At 46.5% G+C, this 17,637-nt stretch overlaps 2 protein-coding genes across 2 annotated transcripts in view; both read right to left on the minus strand.

Annotated features, from left to right (window-relative positions):
- Positions 1–7,383, minus strand: part of LOC141148400 (interferon-induced very large GTPase 1-like) — a 42,112-nt gene extending 34,729 nt beyond the window's left edge. The window contains exon 1 of the mRNA XM_073635866.1: positions 7,311–7,383. The gene's annotated coding sequence lies outside the window, so the exon portion shown is untranslated. The remainder of the gene's footprint in view (positions 1–7,310) is intronic.
- Positions 1–17,637, minus strand: part of LOC141148404 (eukaryotic translation initiation factor 3 subunit C-like) — a gene marked incomplete in the record, with an annotated part of 532,271 nt that overhangs the window by 101,674 nt on the left and 412,960 nt on the right.

Genomic DNA, 17,637 nt, shown 5'->3' on the forward strand with positions numbered 1-17,637 from the left:
GATTTTGAGGGGGACCCCCATGCCATTGTTTTTTTAAATTTTGGTGCGGGGTTCCCCTTAATATCCATACCAGACCTGAAGGGCCTGGTATGGAATTTAGGGGGACCCCCACGCCATTTTTTTTTTCATTTTGGTGTGGGGTTCCCCTTAATATCCATACCAGACCTGAAGGGCCTGGTATGGAATTTAGGGGGACCCCCATGCCATTTTTTTCTTAATTTTGGTGCGGGGTTCCCCTTAATATCCATACCAGACCTGAAGTGCCAAATCGGCTTCGGGACCCGACATCGTGGGCGCCCAGGACAGGTATGTGTCCATATATTATAAGTCAGCAGCTGCAGTATTTGTATTGTATTGTATTATTTTTTTTTTCGGTGGAACTCTGCTTTAAGCTTGATATATTTTTTACTATACATTGTGTGATACCCAAAAAGTCCTATGTAGCAAATCTCTTTATATTTATTATATGATACTGTATATGGTGGAGGACACAGTACCTGTAAAGCCTTTATTCTAAGGGCAGACTACTTGTCACCACTTCCCCATTTATCTATTTCCAAATAAACAATACATGGTACATGGGGGACAGCAGCAACATAGCAACAGAACCTGCTACTGACACAAAAATAGTTCAAAGAAGGACTGTTGGGTCCTAGGAAATCAGAATGAATGTAGGTGGACTTAAACTCCAGTCTCCCTAACCACACAAACTTCAATTCATTGTAAAGTATTGGAATCAAATATACAATACAATTTACAAAACTGTATATAACACTGATACTGTATATAGCACAGGATATATTACTGTATATCTCTGATACTGTATATAGCCCAGGATATAGTGCCATATATAGCACTGATACTGTATATGGTACAGGATATAGTACTGTATATAGCACTCATCTGTATATACTGTAGTACAGAATATAGTACGCATCTGTATATAGTACAGGATATAGTACTGTATATAACACTGATACTGTTTATAGCACAGTATATAATACTGTATATATCAGCAGATATAGTACTGTTTATGGCGCTGATACTGTGTATAGTACAGGATATAGTACTGGATATCACAAAGCTATAGTAGCACAGTATAGTACACTATCCAACTCTCTCTACCTGAAATGTCAGCTGTACTCACTCTCACTAAACTCCCACATAATGTCAAGGACTGCGGATTAACTATTTTCTGCCATTTATTTTACTATTCTCACTGCTTTTATTTGGATCAGACTCTGCCTCCATTTTCTCCCCATTGTTCATATTCATCTACATTATGATGTCTCTTCCCATTGTTTAGTTAGCTTATGCTCTGCCTTCTCCAGGTGTTCTCCTGTTCTGCTTTCTCTCACTCTTCTAGTGTTTTATGTTCAGATATCTTTCAGCTGTCCCCTTCACCCTCTGCTGGTCAGCTCTCCTCTCCACCCCTGCCATGATCAGGATCTATGAATGGGGTGAAGTCAGTGGATGGGAAGGTATGTGACAGTGGTATGGGAGATGAGTGTCAGGGAGGTGCTCTGGCTGGAGGGTAAGGTGTGTGGGGAAACTAGGAAAGAGGGGAAAGGGGAACATGGCATGCACTGGCCTCCTGATATTGTAGGGAAACAAAAAGAATCACTTTTCACAGGTTTACATAGCATGTCAGTGTCTAAGGAGAGCAGGTGCAGCAGAATGGAGCTTGTCTTTGCTCCCCATGTAAGGCTGAATCACAAAGGCTGGTGATGCCAATATTCTAATGAAGCATTATTGTTCCAGATGTGTATATACACTGCTTGGGCCTGGCCCCCCCTAGTGACATGTCACACACTAGAGATGGGTTTAGTTGTATAGAGTTCTACCTTATTTATTACCCCTGATCAGCTCCTCTTTAATCCTCAGATCATCTCACTTCCTTCCCCATCAGTCTACTGATGTCCAATGCACCCTCCCACAACTCCACTATTGGCCACTGCACTAGCCCACTTCCCCATTTCCCCACTGATTGTCACTGCACATGGCCATTTCTCTGCTGATGGCTATTAAACCCACCCTCATTTCCACTGATAGCCACAGCATCCATCCATTTCTCCACTGATGGCCAGTGTACCCCCCTACCCACTTCTCCACTGATGGCCACTGCACCCACCTACATCTCCACTGAGGGCCACTGTACCTACCAACATCTCCATTGATGACAACTAGGGATGAGCTTCGAGTTCGAGTCGAACTCGCAAGTTTGCCGAACAGCAAACAATTTGGGGTGTTAGCGGCAAATTAGAAAGCCGCGGAACACCCTTTAAAAGTCTATGGGAGAAATCAAAAGTGCTAATTTTAAAGGCTTATATGCAAGTTATTGTCATAAAAAGTGTTTGGGGACTTGGGTCCTGCCCCAGGGGACATGGATCAATGCAAAAAAAAGTTTTAAAAAACGGCCGTTTTTTCAGGAGCAGTGATTTTAATAATGCTTAAACAATAAAAGTGTAATATCCCTTTAAATTTCGTAGCTGGGGGGTGTCTATAGTATGCCTGTAAAGGGGCGCATATTTCCTGTGTTTAGAACAGTCTGACAGCAAAATTACATTTCAAAGGAAAAAACCCATTTAAAACTACTCGCGGCTATTGCATTGCCGGTCCGACAATACACATAGAAGTTCATTGATAAAAACGGCATGGGAATTCCCCACAGGGGAACCCCGAACCAAAATTTTAAAAAAAATGACGTTGGGGTCCCCCTAAATTCCATACCAGGCCCTTCAGGTCTGGTATGGATTTTAAGGGGAACCACGTGGTAAAAAAAAAAAAAAAACGGCGTGGGGTCCCCCCAAGAATCCATACCAGACCCTTATCGGAGCACGCAACCTGGCAGGCCACAGGAAAAGAGGGGGGGACGAGAGTGCGGCCCCCCCCTCCTGAACCATACCAGGCCACATGCCCTCAACATTGGGAGGGTGCTTTGGGGTAGCCCCCCAAAACACCTTGTCCCCATGTTGATGAGGACAAGGGCCTCATCCCCACAACCCTGGCCGGTGGTTGTGGGGGTCTGCGGGCGGGGGGCTTATCGGAATCTGGAAGCCCCCTTTAACAAGGGGACCCCCAGATCCCGGCCCTCCCCCTGTGTGAAATGGTAAGGAGGTACAAAAGTACCCCTACCATTTCACTAAAAAACTGTCAAAAATGTTAAAAATGACAAGAGACAGATTTTGACAATTCCTTTATTTAAATGCTTCTTCTTTCTTCTATCTTCCTTCATCTTCTTCTTCTTCCGGTTCTTCTGGTTCTTCCTCCTGCGTTCTCGTCCAGCATCTCTTCCGCGGCGTCTGCTATCTTCTTCTCCTCGGGCCGCTCCGCACCCATGGCATGGGGGGAGGCTCCCGCTCTTCTCTTCATCTTCTTCATCTTCTTCTTCATCTTCATCTTCTTCTCTTCTCTTCTTCTCTTCTTCATTTTCTTCTCCGGGCGCTCCGCATCCATGCTGGCATGATGGGAGGTTCCCGCTGTGTGACGGCGTCTCCTCATCTGACAGTCCTTAAATAATGGGGGGCGGGGCCACCCGGAGACCCCGCCCCCTCTGACGCACAGGACAGGACGGGACTTCCCTGTGGCATTCCCCGTGACGTCACAGGGAAGTCCCATCAAGTCACCATGTGTCAGAGGGGGCGGGGTCACCGGGTGGCCCTGCCCCACGTCATTTAAGAACCGTCAGATGAGGAGACGCCGTCACACAGCGGGAGCCTCCCTCCATGCCAGCATGGATGCGGAGTGGCCCGGAGAAGAAAATGAAGAAGAGAAGGAAAGAAGAAGAGACGAAGATGAAGAAGATGAAGAGAAGAGTGGGAGCCTCCCCCCATGCCATGGGTGCGGAGCAGCCCTAGGAGAAGATAGAAGACGCCGCGGAGGAGATGCTGGACGAGAACGCCGGAGGAAGAACCAGAAGAGCCAGAAGAACCAGAAGAAGAAGATGAAGGAAGATAGAAGAAAGAAGAAGCATTTAAATAAAGGAGTTGTCAAAAACTGTCTCTTGTCATTTTTAACATTTTTGACAGTTTTTTAGTGAAATGGTAGGGGTAAGTACCCCCTTACCATTTCACACAGGGGGGAGGGCCGGGATCTGTGGGTCCCCTTGCTAAAGGGGCTTCCAGATTCCCAAAAGCCCCCCGCCCGCAGACCCCCACAACCACCGGCCAGGGTTGTGGGGATGAGGCCCTTGTCCTCATCAACATGGGGACAAGGTGTTTTGGGGGGCTACCCCAAAGCACCCTCCCAATGTTGAGGGCATGTGGCCTGGTACGGTTCAGGAGGGGGGGCGCTCTCTTGTCCCCCCCTCTTTTCCTGCGGCCTGCCAGGTTGCGTGCTCGGATAAGGGTCTGGTATAGATTTTTGGGGGGACCCCAAGCCGTTTTTTTTTTTTGGCGCGGGGTTCCCCTTAAAATCCGTACCAGACCTGAAGGGTCTGGTATGGAATTTAGGGGGACCCCCACATCATTTTTTTTTTAAATTTTGGCCGGGGTTCCCCTTAATATCCATACCAGACCTGAAGGGCCTGGTATGGAATTTAGGGGGACCCCCATGTCATTTTTTTTTTTTAAATTTTGGTTCGGGGTTCCCCTGTGGGGAATTCCCATGCCGTTTTTATCAATGAACTTCTATGTGTATTGTCGGACCGGCAATGCAATAGCCGCAAGTAGTTTTAAATGTGTTTTTTCCTTCAAAATGTAATTTTGCTGTCAGACTGTTCTAAACACAGGAAACATGCGCCTCTTTACAGGCATACTATAGACACCCCCCAGCTACGAAATGTAAAGGGATATTACACTTTTATTGTTTGACTTTAAGCATTATTAAAATCACTGCTCCTGAAAAAACGGACGTTTTTAAAACTTTTTTTGCATTGATCCACGTCCCCTGGGGCAGGACCCAGGTCCCCAAACACTTTTTATGACAATAACTTGCATATAAGCCTTTAAAATTAGCACTTTTGATTATTCATGTTCGTGTCCCATAGACTTTAATGGTGTTCGCGTGTTCAAACAAACTTTTTTCCTGTTCGCATGTTCTGGTGCGAACCGAACAGGGGGGTGTTCGGCTCATCCCTAATGACAACTGTACTAACCCACTTTGCCACTGATGGCCACTGCACCCTTTCACTTCGTCACTGATGGCCACTGCACCCACCCACTTCTCCACTGATGACCACTGCACCTGCCCACTTCTCCACTGATGACCACTGCACCTGCCCACTTCTCCACTGATGACCACTGCACCTGCCCACTTCTCCACTGATGGCCACTCTGCCCACCACCATTGGTGACCACTGTACTTTCCAACTTCTCCAGTAATGACCACTGTACTAACCCACTTCTCAACTGATGGCCACTGCACCTACCCACTTCATTACTGATGGCCACTGCACCTACCCATTTTCTATAGAAACGATATAATACTTATAGTTGATAACAAAAATCCAGAGCCAGGATAACATTTTTTTGCCCATCCAATTTTTATCCATCCTGTTACCCACTTAAGGACCGAGCATATTTTTGACACTTGGTGCTTACAAATTAAAATCATTTTTTTTGCTAGAAAATTACTTAGAACCCCCAAACATTATATATATTTTTTCAGACATCCTACAGAATTAAATGGAGATCATTGCAATACTTTATATCACACCGTATTTGCCGTATTTGCCCAGCGGTCTTACAAACGCATTTTTTGGGGAAAATACACTTGTTGAATTAAAAAATAAGAAACCAATTCTTTTCTATATTGTGAAAGATAATGTTACGCTGAGTAAATTGATACCCAACATGTCATGCTTCAAATTTGCGCCTGTTCGGGGAATGGCACTTAAAAATCTCCATAGGCAACATTTAAAAATTTCTACAGCTTACCAGTTTAGAGGTACAAAGAAGGTTTTGGGCTAGAATTATTGCTATAACAATCGCACATACCTCACATGTGTGATTTGAACACCGTTTACATATGTGGGCGTGACTTACGTATGCGTTTGCTTCTGCGCGTAAGCTTGGAGGGACGAGGCGCTTTAAATTATTATTATTTATTTAATTATTTTTTTTAATTTTTACACTGTTACTTAAAAAAATGTAATCACCTTTATTCCTATTAAAAGGAATGTAAACATCCCTTGCAATAGAAATAAGCAGGACAGGTCCTCTTTAATACGAGATCTGGGGACCTCAGATCTCACATCTAAACAAAAATGCAATTAAAAAAGAAATATCTTTTTTTTTTATCCTTAAAAAAAAAAAAAAAAAAAGGGCCCTTTAAGGCCAGAGGGCGGAAGTGACGTTTAACATCGCTCCAGTCCTCCAAGGGGTTAGAGCCGAGTGGGGTCCATTATACCCTCACTCGACTTCAGATCCTCAGAGTTCTTTGCCATGAGGTACCATGTTGAACTTCCAGTGACCAGTATAAGAGAGTGAGAGCGATAACACAAAATTTAACACACCTGCTCCCCATTCACACCTGAGACCTTGTAACACTAAGGGTCGGTTCACACTGGGGCGACTTGGGATCCGACTTGTACGCCCTCAAGTCACCCCAAGTCGCCCCAGAAATAGATTCAATGGGAGTGAACGCTAGCGTCTTAATAAACACTACTGAAGTCTCTCCGACTTCAGAGCGTACTCCCTGTACTACTTTGATCCGACTTGGTAGGCGACCTGTACCATAGAAATCAATGGAAGTCGCCTCCAAATCGGATCTCTCTGTAAAGTCAAGCGACTTTGCAGGGAAAACCCCTCCCTCCCCCCCTCCCTCCCAGAGAGCTGATTGCCCTGTGATTGGCCACAGCCGAAGTCGCCTGTCATGGAGGCGACTTCAAGTCGCCTTGTAATTTGCTGAAGTCGCGCTGAAGTCGCGCTGAAGCCGCGTTGAAGTCGCGGTACAAAGTCGCGCTGAAGTCGTGTTGCCCCAGTGTGAACCGACCCTGGTGTCACATGACACCGGGGAGGGAAAATGGCTAATTGGGCTTAATTTGGACATTTTCACTTAGGGGTGTACTCACTTATGTTTCCAGCGGTTTAGACATTAATGGCTGTGTGTTGAGTCATTTTGAGGGGACAGTAAATTTACACTGTTACACAAGCTGTACACTCACTACTTTACATTGTAGCAAAGTGTCATTTCTTCAGTGTTGTCACATGAAAAGATAGAAGCAAATGTTTACAAAAATTTGAGGGGTGTACTCACTTTTGTGAGATACTATAAGAAATAATTTATACAAATAAAATAAAATATTTCATATATTAGTAAATCCCCCTTGTTTTCCCCAGGTAGTGGATGAAATCTCTGGATTATCTTACCTGTTATAGGAGAGCTGAGATCCAATCCCGCTATACTCCCAGTCTGCAGCGTTCAGCTCTTCAGGAAGGAAATGAATTCCTTCCTCGCTCTTCCTGTTATATGAACAATCGCAAATTCTTCACCGACTTTCACTTTCACTTCTTTTATTTAACCCCTTTGTTTTCTCGCAGTGGTCTCTTCAGAGAAAACATGTGTTGTATGTATAATAACATATTGAAAGTCATTCAGTCTAAAGCTAAAGTCCAGACAAACAGTTCATTTGCTCAGTTAAGTGTATTTCATCTGTGTTCTGAGCAGAGGTGAATCTTTAAAGTGGTGTTTCACAAAAAAAAAAAAAATTAGATGTCAGCAGCTGCAAATACTGCAGCTGCTGACTTTTAAAATAAGGACACTTACCTGTCCCAGGGTCCAGCGATGTCGGCACCCGAGACCGAGCCGTCCCTCGATCCTCGGGTGCTGCCGCCGCCATTCACACTGAGGGAATCAGGAAGCGAAGCGTTGCCGCTTCACTGCCCGGTTCCCTACTGCGCATGCGCGAGTCGCGCTGTGCGTCTTCACTGGTCCCCGTTGTGTTGTGGGAACTGTGTATTTCCCACAACACAACGGGGGTGGGCGGGGAGTCTGCGGCTAGCTGCGGCTAGCTGTACCCGGAAGTGGGTGCAGATACCTGTATTATACAGGTATCTGCACCCCCCTCCCCCCTGAAAGGTGCCAATTGTGACACCGGAGGGGGGAGGAATCCGATGAGCGGAAGTTCCACTTTAGGGTGGACCCCGCTTTAATTAGGCAAACTAGGCGGTCGCCTTAGGCCTCGCCCCCACAAGGGCCTAGCGGGCGGCCGCCTAATTTGCCTTGGACAGTGGGACTCGGGAGTGAAAGGAAGGAAGTTTCCCCTGGTCAGTGTACCCAAGCAAGCCGGTGGGGTGAGTGGGTGGGCGGGCGCTGCACACAGACTGATGCCGCTGTGCCGCCTGTCTGAGCTGATGAGCTTCCGTGGACGAGATGACATCATCTTGGCGTCCGAGTCGGCTGCATCCAATAGCAGGCTCCACCACGTGGCTCTGTTCTCCTAGCCTTTCCCCCAAAGTTGCTGGCCCCAGTGCATGGCGGGAGTTGTAGTTCACAGCACAGACATACAGACTTGGCCTTCTGGTGCCTGTGCTCTGCAGAGACTACAACTCCCAGATTGCACTGCAGGGAGCTCAAAGAGAACATCACTTGTCGCCGGCTTCTCCTGCTGCCTTTGGTAGGGGACCGAGGAGCAGGTACAAACATCTTACTACATGCTGTCTGTACGGTACCCTTTTCTTTGGTCTCATGGTCTTTACCCTGTCTGTACCCAACACCCTGTCTGTCTCATGGTCTGTACCCAGTATCCTTGTCTGTCTCATGGTCTGTACACAGTACCCTGTCTGTCTAAGGTCTGTACCCAGTACCCTGTCTGTCTCCTGGTCTGTACCCAGTGCCCTGTCTGTCTCATGGTCTGTACCCAGTATCCTGTCTGTCTCATGGTCTGTACCCAGTACCCTGTCTGTCTCATGGTCTGTACCCAGTACCCTGTCTGTCTCATGGTCTGTACCCAGTACCCTGTCTGTCTTATGGTCTGTACCCAGTACCCTGTCTGTCTGCGGTCTGTACCCAGTACCCTGTCTGTCTCATGGTCTGTACCCAGTACCCTGTCTGTCTACGGTCTCATGGTCTGTACCCAGTACCCTGTCTGTCTCATGGTCTGTACCCAGTACCCTGTCTGTCTCATGGTCTGTACCCAGTACCCTGTCTGTCTACAGTCTCATGGTCTGTACCCTGTCTGTCTCATGGTCTGTACCCAGTACCCTGTCTGTCTACAGTCTCATGGTCTGTACCCAGTACCATGTCTGTCTACAGTCTCATGGTCTGTACCCAGTACCCTGTCTGTCTATGGTCTCATGGTCTGTACCCTGTCTGTCTCATGGTCTGTACCTTGTCTGTCTATGATCTCATGGTCTCTACCCTGTCTCAGTGCTGTGTCTTGGCCTAGGCCGACAAGGCCCAGGCCTAGAGCGGAACTTTGCAGGGGCTTGCTGTATGTAGTGCTGCACTTGCACATATTATGGGCCTGCTTGGCCGGGGGGACTGGCGCCACCATAAGCGGTGACTCTCCAGACCGGTTGCACGTAATTTGCCCCCTGGCAACATTTGATGGGCACAGTCGCAGGATTTGATGGGGCACAGTGGTGGCATTTGATGGGGCACAGTGGGGGCATTTGATGGGGCACAGTGGTGGCATTTGATGGGTGCAGTGGCGGCGTTTGCTGGGCACAGTGGCTGCATTTGATGGGCACAGTGGCAGTATTTGATGGGCACAGTGAGGCTGCATTTGATTGGTCACAGTGGCGGCGTTTGGATGCAGTAGTGGTGTTTGCTGGGCACAGTGGCTGCATTTGATGGGCACAGTGAGGCTGCATTTGATGGGGCACAGTGGCGGCGTTTGCTGGGCACAGTGGCTGCGTTTGATGGGCACAGTGGCTGCATTTGATGGGCACAGTGGCTGCATTTGATGGTACTGTACATTGAGGCTGCAATTGATGTTTTTTTTCTCAGAATTTTTCAGTTTTTTTGCGCCCCTCCAAAAATTTTGAGCACCAGCCGCCACTGGATGGGATCATCATTGTGCCGATTCTCCTTACTCGTCGTATAACAGGCTGAGGGCATGTACATTCCAGTGTGGGCTTTGAGGAAGGCCGTTGAATGAGGCTGGCTGTCATTCAAACTGGAGGGCTTATTTTATTTTTAATGGGCTTTTTTCATTTATCTTGCTGCAGTTCTGCTTTCAAAATGAACGCCAGGGAAACAGCTATTCACACACATATGTGAAATTTTTCATCTACCAAAAGATTTATAATTCTGTGCACCCATTTTTGTGATTCATATTCCTCTGTCAGACAGTACAGCCAGAATGGTGCACCACCTTCTCTATTACAGTTAACTAATACAGCAGTGTTATTTACCCTCTCCCTAAACCTGCTGATAATAAAGAAGCATTACACTGATAAGTTATCAATTATGCTTATTCTGTTGTTTCCCCTATCAGCATCCTGTATCATGTCTGTGCAGTCTCTGACCATTTCCTTTATGATTGTCCGCACACAGTCTCTGACCATCTCCTGCATCTTTGTGGCATGATTGTCTTTCAGCACCCTGTCTGTGGCTCCAACATTTTTATTGTGTTAGCCAGGTAAGAGTTTGCTTGTCATTGCCATAATAAAACCATCTCCTGTATCATTGTCCGCACGGTCTCTGACCATCTCCTGTATCATTGTCCGCGCAGTCTCTGACCATTACCTGTATCATTGTCCGCACACAGTCTCTGACCGTATCCTGTATTATTGTCCACACAGTCTCTGACCATCTCCTGTATCATTGTCCACACAGTCTCTGACCATCACCTGTATCATTGTCTGCACACAGTCTCTGACCGTCTCCTGTATTATTGTCCACACAGTCTCTGACCATCTCCTGTATCATTGTCCACACAGTCTCTGACCATCACCTGTATCATTGTCTGCACACAGTCTCTGACCATTTCCTTTATGATTGTCCGCACACAGTCTCTGACCATCTCCTGCATCTTTGTGGCGTGATTGTCTGTCAGCACCCTGTCTGTGGCTCCAACATTTTTATTGTGTTAGCCAGGTAAGAGTTTGCTTGTCATTGCCATAATAAAACCATCTCCTGTATCATTGTCCGCACGGTCTCTGACCATCTCCTGTATCATTGTCAGCACAGTCTCTGACCATCACCTGTATCATTGTCAGCACACAGTCTCTGACCGTCTCCTGTATTATTGTCCACACAGTCTCTGACCATCTCCTGTATCATTGTCCACACAGTCTCTGACCATCACCTGTATCATTGTCCGCACACAGTCTCTGACCATCGCCTGTATCATTGTCCGCACACAGTCTTTGACCAACTCCTGTATCATTGTCCGAGTACAGTCTCTGACCGTCTCCTGTATTATTGTCCACACAGTCTCTGACCATCTCCTGTATCATTGTCCACACAGTCTCTGACCATCGCCTGTATCATTGTCCACACACAGTCTCTGACCGTCTCCTGTATTATTGTCTGCACAGTCTCTGACTGTCTTCTGTATCATTGTTTGCACAGTGTCTGACCATCTCCTGCATCTTTGTGGTGTGATTGTCTGTTAGCACCCTGTCTGTGGTTCCAACGTTTGTTACCGTGTTAGCCAGGTAAGAGTTTGCTTGTCATTACCATAATAAAACCATCTCCTGTATCATTGTCCGCACAGTCTCTGACCATCGCCTGTATCATTGTCCGCACACAGTCTCTGACCATCTCCTGTATCATTGTCCACACACAGTCTCTGACCATCTCCTGTATCATTGTCCACACACAGTATCTGACCATCTCCTGTATCATTGTCCACACACAGTCTCTGACCGTCTCCTGTATTATTGTTTGCACAGTCTCTGACCATCGCCTGTATCATTGTCTGCACACAGTCTCTGACCATCTCCTGTATCATTGTCTGCACACAGTCTCTGACCATCTCCTGTTTCATGGTCACGCAGTCTCTCACCATCGGCTGTATCATTGTCCGCACACAGTCTCTGACCATCTCCTGTATTATTGTCCGCACACAGTCTCTGACCATCTCCTGTTTCATGGTCGCACAGTCTCTGACCATTGCCTGTATCATTGTCCGCACACAGTCTCTGACCATCTCCTGTATCATGGCCAGGCAGTCACTGACCATCTCTTGTTTCATGGATGTGAGGTCTGTGACTGTGTTTCTTAGCTGGATTGGACTGTCCCTCAGGTGGCTTGGGCTGTCCCTTAGCTGTGTTGACCTGTCCCTCAGCTTGGTTGCACTGTCCCTCAGCTAGTTTGGCCTGTCCCTCAGCTGTGTTGGCCTGTTCCTCAGCTGGATCAGCCTGTCCCTCAGCTGGATCGGCCTGTCCCTCAGCTGGATCAGCCTGTCCCTCAGCTGGATCGGCCTGTCCCTCAGCTGGATCGGTCTGTCCCTCAGCTGGATCGGCCTGTCCCCCAGCTGGATCGGACTGTTCCTTAGCTGGGCTGTCTCTTATCTGGGACTATCCGTCAGCTGGGTTGGTCTGTTCCTCAGATGGGTTGGACCGTCCCTCAGCTGGGTTGGACTGTCCTTTATGTGGGACTGTCCTTTATCTTGGACTGTCCCTTATCTGGGACTGTCTCTTTGGTGGATTGGATTGTCACAGTCCTATAAGTGGATTGAACTGTCACACTCCCATAGCTAGATTGAACTGTCCCTCAGCTGAGTTTGACTGTCCCACAGATTGGACTACCTCTTAACTGGATTGGAATGCCACTTAGCTTTTTGTCAGATATACACTGAAAAACTCATTATACAAGTACACTTGTTAATCAGTGTATTTGTTTGCTTATAAAAGGCGTAACAACAGCAAGGAAATGATTTAGCATGAAAACAGTCTGACCAATTGAGAGACCAGAAGCAGAAACCACTTCAATCAATTCAATTCTGTTCCTGCATTGGTCTTTTTAACGTTTTGTTTATTTTGTTCTAAAATTGTGTGTGTTACTACACTGTGTGTAATTACTAGATTAGCAGAATTTACATTAGTTTTCCATAATTTTAAAACAAATATGCATAAAAGTGGAAGAGAACGTGACAAAGGGTGAGAATTTGAATCTGGTCACCAAAAAAGAAAAAAGAATATTGCTTTTGATGAATGCAAACAAGAATTGCGTGGCTCTATGCATACGCTTTTTAAGACAGGCAAGATAAGTACAAACGAAGAGGTGCCTGAGTGTGAACATGTGACGATGGAATCAGTTTTGACTGAAAGAGAAGATCATTCACAGCCAAGCACTTCTGCTGAATCTGAATCGTACCATTTTGTGTAGCACAGAAGAAGTAATTCGAGAAAAGCCTCATGTTTCAGGTTCTGAGCAATCAGAGTCTACATATCAGCCTCTAAGTTATGATCCTGGAGAATCTACTTTCCCAGTTGAAGATAAAGACAGAATCTGTTATATTCAGAAAGGACCAGTAATGGCCCGTACACACGATCAGAAATTCTGCCAGCAAAAGTCGGATGTGAGCTTTTGGTCACAAATTCCGACCGTGTGTATGCTCCATCGGACTTTTGCTGGCAGAATTCCAGCCAGCAAAATATTGAGAGCAGGTTCTCTATTTTTCAGTCGGAAAAAGTTCCTATCCGAAAATGCGTTCATCTGTATGTAATTCGAATGCGCAAAGAATTGCGCATGCTCGGAAACAATTCGACGCATGCTCGGAAGCATTGAACTTCATTTTCTCGGCTCGTCGTAGTGTTGTACCTCACCGCGTTCTTGATGGTCGAAAGTTCGGAGAACTTTTGTGTGACCGTGTTTATGCAAGGCAAGCTTGAGCGGAATTCCGTCGGAAAAACCATACAAGTTTTTCCTGACGGAATTTCTGATCGTGTGTATGGGGCATTAGGGAAGAAAAGGTAACTTTTCCATTAGACAGTGGAAAAAGACATTTTTCTAACTTTCATTACACCAGGGTTCTAAGCAACAAGGAAACACAAGATAGGCGCTTTTTAGTTTATTCCAGAAGCAAGGACTGTGTTTTCTGTTTTGCCTGTCGTTTATTCTCACCATTACAGAGGGCTTTAGTGTCTGATGGCTGCAATGACTGGAAGAACCTGAGCAATCGACTTGGTCTTCATGAAAACAGTTCTGACCACTTAGAGAACATCATCACATGGATGGAAACTGAGAAAAGATTTAGATGTGGGAAAACTATTGATGCGTCGGTGCAAAAGCAGATACTCCTGGAAAAGCAACGTTGGCGTGAAATTCTGGAAAGGCTTATAGCCACTGTTCAATTCTTATCATGCCATAACTTACCATTTCGAGGGCACAGAGATCATTTAGAGGAAGAGAATAGTGGTAATTTTATTGATCTGATAAAGCTTTGTTCAAGGTTTGATCCTGTTCTTCGCCAACACTTGCAACAAATTGAAGAGAAACGTATTCACAACCAATACCTGGGAAAAAAAAAAAAAAACATACAAAATGAACTAATTTCATTGATGGCCAAACTTGTTAAACGAAAAGATTCTTCAAGCAAAATATTATTCCATAATTCTTGACTGCACTAGGGATGTGAGCCACGTTGAACAGATGACTGTGGTATTAGGACATGTTAATTAAAAATCAGGAGATGTTGAAGAGCATTTTATTGGATTTTTACCAGTTGACAAAACTAAAACCATACTGCTGGAAATTGAGGAATCAGGTCTGGACATCAAAAATTGCCGTGGTCAAGGATATGACAATGGAGCAAACATGCGAGGGGAGAAAAGTGGTTTAAAAACTAGGATATGGGACTGGGGGGAGGATGACGTGAGACGTCAGACGCTCTAGGGGAAGGGAGGAGCAAGAGGTGCGCCGTCCCGCTGAAGCCCTGTCAGACTCCCTCTCGCCTACTCAGAGCGGGATGCTGGGGCGGAGTGATAGAGCGGAGAACTCCGGGAGTACTGAGAGGGAGTCGGCGTGTTGAGAACCAGCCCCTCTCCCGGAAGATAGAGGCAACATACGGGGCGGCAAACTACGCGGACCGCTCCGGGTCCTGCTCTCCCCCCGCCCGCCCCCCCCCTCCCTGCAGGCAAGGTCAGGGGATGAGCTAAGCATCGAACCGGATACCAAGTGTCAGCGGACAGGTGCCCCACAGACCGAGTGTGGTAAAGAAGTGCAGCAGCTGAGCATCTCACAGGACAACGTGGAACAGTGACAGACATCTATGTGTGGTGGTGGTAAGAGACTCATAAAGCTGAATAAACGCGGAAGGTAAGAGTGTACTAGAGTGTATAAGAAATCTAGTCTGGAGAAGCAAGCTGGTGGATGCAATGTAGGAAAGTTTATGTGAGATCAGCTTTGTCATCCCTGTAATCGGGTGGAGGGAAAGTGGATCCTCTGGTAACATTTCATGTAATCTGTCTTTGCATAAACCACACTAAAGGAACAGAATACAATAAGAATACTGATTTTTAGGGGTGAATTGGAATAACGGATAGCCCTGGGTGGAACAACGGACTGCTTCTTGTGTTTTTCCCTCTAGGGACTCTCCCTACAAGATTTACCTAACCCCGGACCCTAGATACAGACCTAGCGGAAAACGCATATAAGAACCTCGTGTTGCAGTACCGTATAAAGGTACGATATCAGTGCAGGCACACAGAGGCCCATCCATTGATTTAATTGATCTAATTGTGTACCACCACCACACCAGCACCGGCACCTTGAGTATACCTCTATTTGGTATCCAACTCAGAAAAAGCCAGGAGTCTGGCTTAATACGGTTAATTTGGGATTCACTGATTAAGATTAAGCAGGCTCAGACAGTGGGAAGAGAAGTATGAGTCGCAGTTCAGCTAAAGCCGGGAAGGGGGGCCCACCGAAAACCCCAAAAGAGAACATAGCTGGCAATACCTCCGCTAGTACTATTAAGCAATATATGGTGAAAGGGGGGAGCCCGGGGAGTTTCCAGCAAGAGACTCAAAAATTAATTACAGCAGATAAAAAGAAGAAGGGAATTAATGAGAGGGAAGACATGACCCCCGACCACTCTAGGGAGGAGCTACTAGCCGAAAATACGATGGAAGCATCAAGAACCGATGAACATAGACAGGACTCACAATTACCTTCAAAAAGCGATTTGGCAGAGATGCTTAAATCGCTTGAAATATCAATCAAGGCAGAGTTCACCTTGCTGAGGTCTGATTTAGGTAACCTTTTGGTAAGAGTGGAAGAGGCTGAAGATAAGCTTGATAAGCAAGGACGGGAGATCCTTGGATTAAAAGAACAACTTAAAATAACCCAACAAAATCAGATAAAAGTTTGCTACAGGCTGGAAGATCAGGAAAATAGAGACCGTAGACAAAACCTGAGACTTAGAGGGGTCCCAGAAAATAGGGGTGAAGACCTAAGGAAGACTGTGGCGACTATCCTCAGTCCACTTCTTGGGCTGGATGGAGAAGACTTCCCAAAAATTGAGCGTGTGCATCGGTTGGGCAGGCTAGACTCCAGACGGTCTGAAGGAAGCCGAGATATAATTGTGAGGTTCAGATTTTATGAGGATAAAGAAAACATCTGGTATAAGCTTAAGGGCCATGCCCCATTACAGTTTGAAGAAACAAGAATTCAAGTATTTGCGGATCTAGCTAAAGGTACACTTGCGAGAAGGCGCCATTTAAAACCCCTACTGGAACAAATGGTGAATCAAGATATTACGTACACGTGGGGATTCCCAGCCTGCCTGGTAGGCAAGAAAGGTGGGAGGGCCGCAAGTCTAAGATTCCCAGGAGAACTAGAAGAGTTCTGTGAGAAACTGGGGATACAGGCACCCCCTACACTGGACTGGTCAATGGAACGTGGGATAGGGGAGGGGTGTGGTGGGGGGAGGTTTTGGGGGGGGGGGAGAGGGAGCTAAAAAGGCCATTCTCTATTTAAATCTAGGGAAGAGAGAAGATTTATGGAAATAGAGCCCAGCTCGTTTGGTTGCTAAGGCAATATGAAATGTAGGGACGGCGCACCTAAGACTCCCCCTTCGGAGGAGGAGACCAATGCTGGGCCACAATGTTAGTGACCCTCACTGGTCTATGGGTTCGGTAGGGACCAGGAGGGGGGCGGGGGGGGAGGAGGGGAGGGAGCGGGGATGGGGGGGAAGAGGGGCGGGTAAAGGGTGGGGGGATGGAGAGGATGGGGGGGAAATAGAGGGGAGGGAGGGAGGGGTAGTAGGATCCAGGGGTCTTGATCAACCTCATTCCGATAGAAAAGGGAAAACTCTCCAGGGTCTCAGGCAAAGGAAGAATGCAGGAGCATTAAATAAAGAGGTATGGCAACAATAAAATTTACAACATATAATGTTAAAGGCTTAAATACGCCCAGGAAAAGATATAACATCTTTAATGAGTTGAAATCCTTGGGACCAGACGTGGTGTTCCTACAAGAGACACACATATCACTCCAATCGCGTTTAAGATTGTTCTCGAGAGACTACCCGGTCTGGTTTCAAGGAGATACTATCTACAATAGGTCACGGGGAGTAGCTATTGGTTTCGCAAAGAGAATAAGGTTTGTGCTAGAGAAAAGGTTAGTGGACCCTGAAGGAAGGTATATGTGCCTCAGAGGCAGTTTAAATGAAGAGAAAGTCACCCTAGTTAATATATATGCCCCCAATAAAAATCCGAGGAAGTATCTGGCAAACATCTTGGGAAAAATAGTACAGTTCATGAGTGGACACTTGATTATGATGGGGGACTTTAATTTCTG

This window comes from Aquarana catesbeiana, linkage group LG06, assembly GCF_042186555.1.
Source record: "Aquarana catesbeiana isolate 2022-GZ linkage group LG06, ASM4218655v1, whole genome shotgun sequence".
Taxonomy (NCBI): domain Eukaryota; kingdom Metazoa; phylum Chordata; class Amphibia; order Anura; family Ranidae; genus Aquarana; species Aquarana catesbeiana.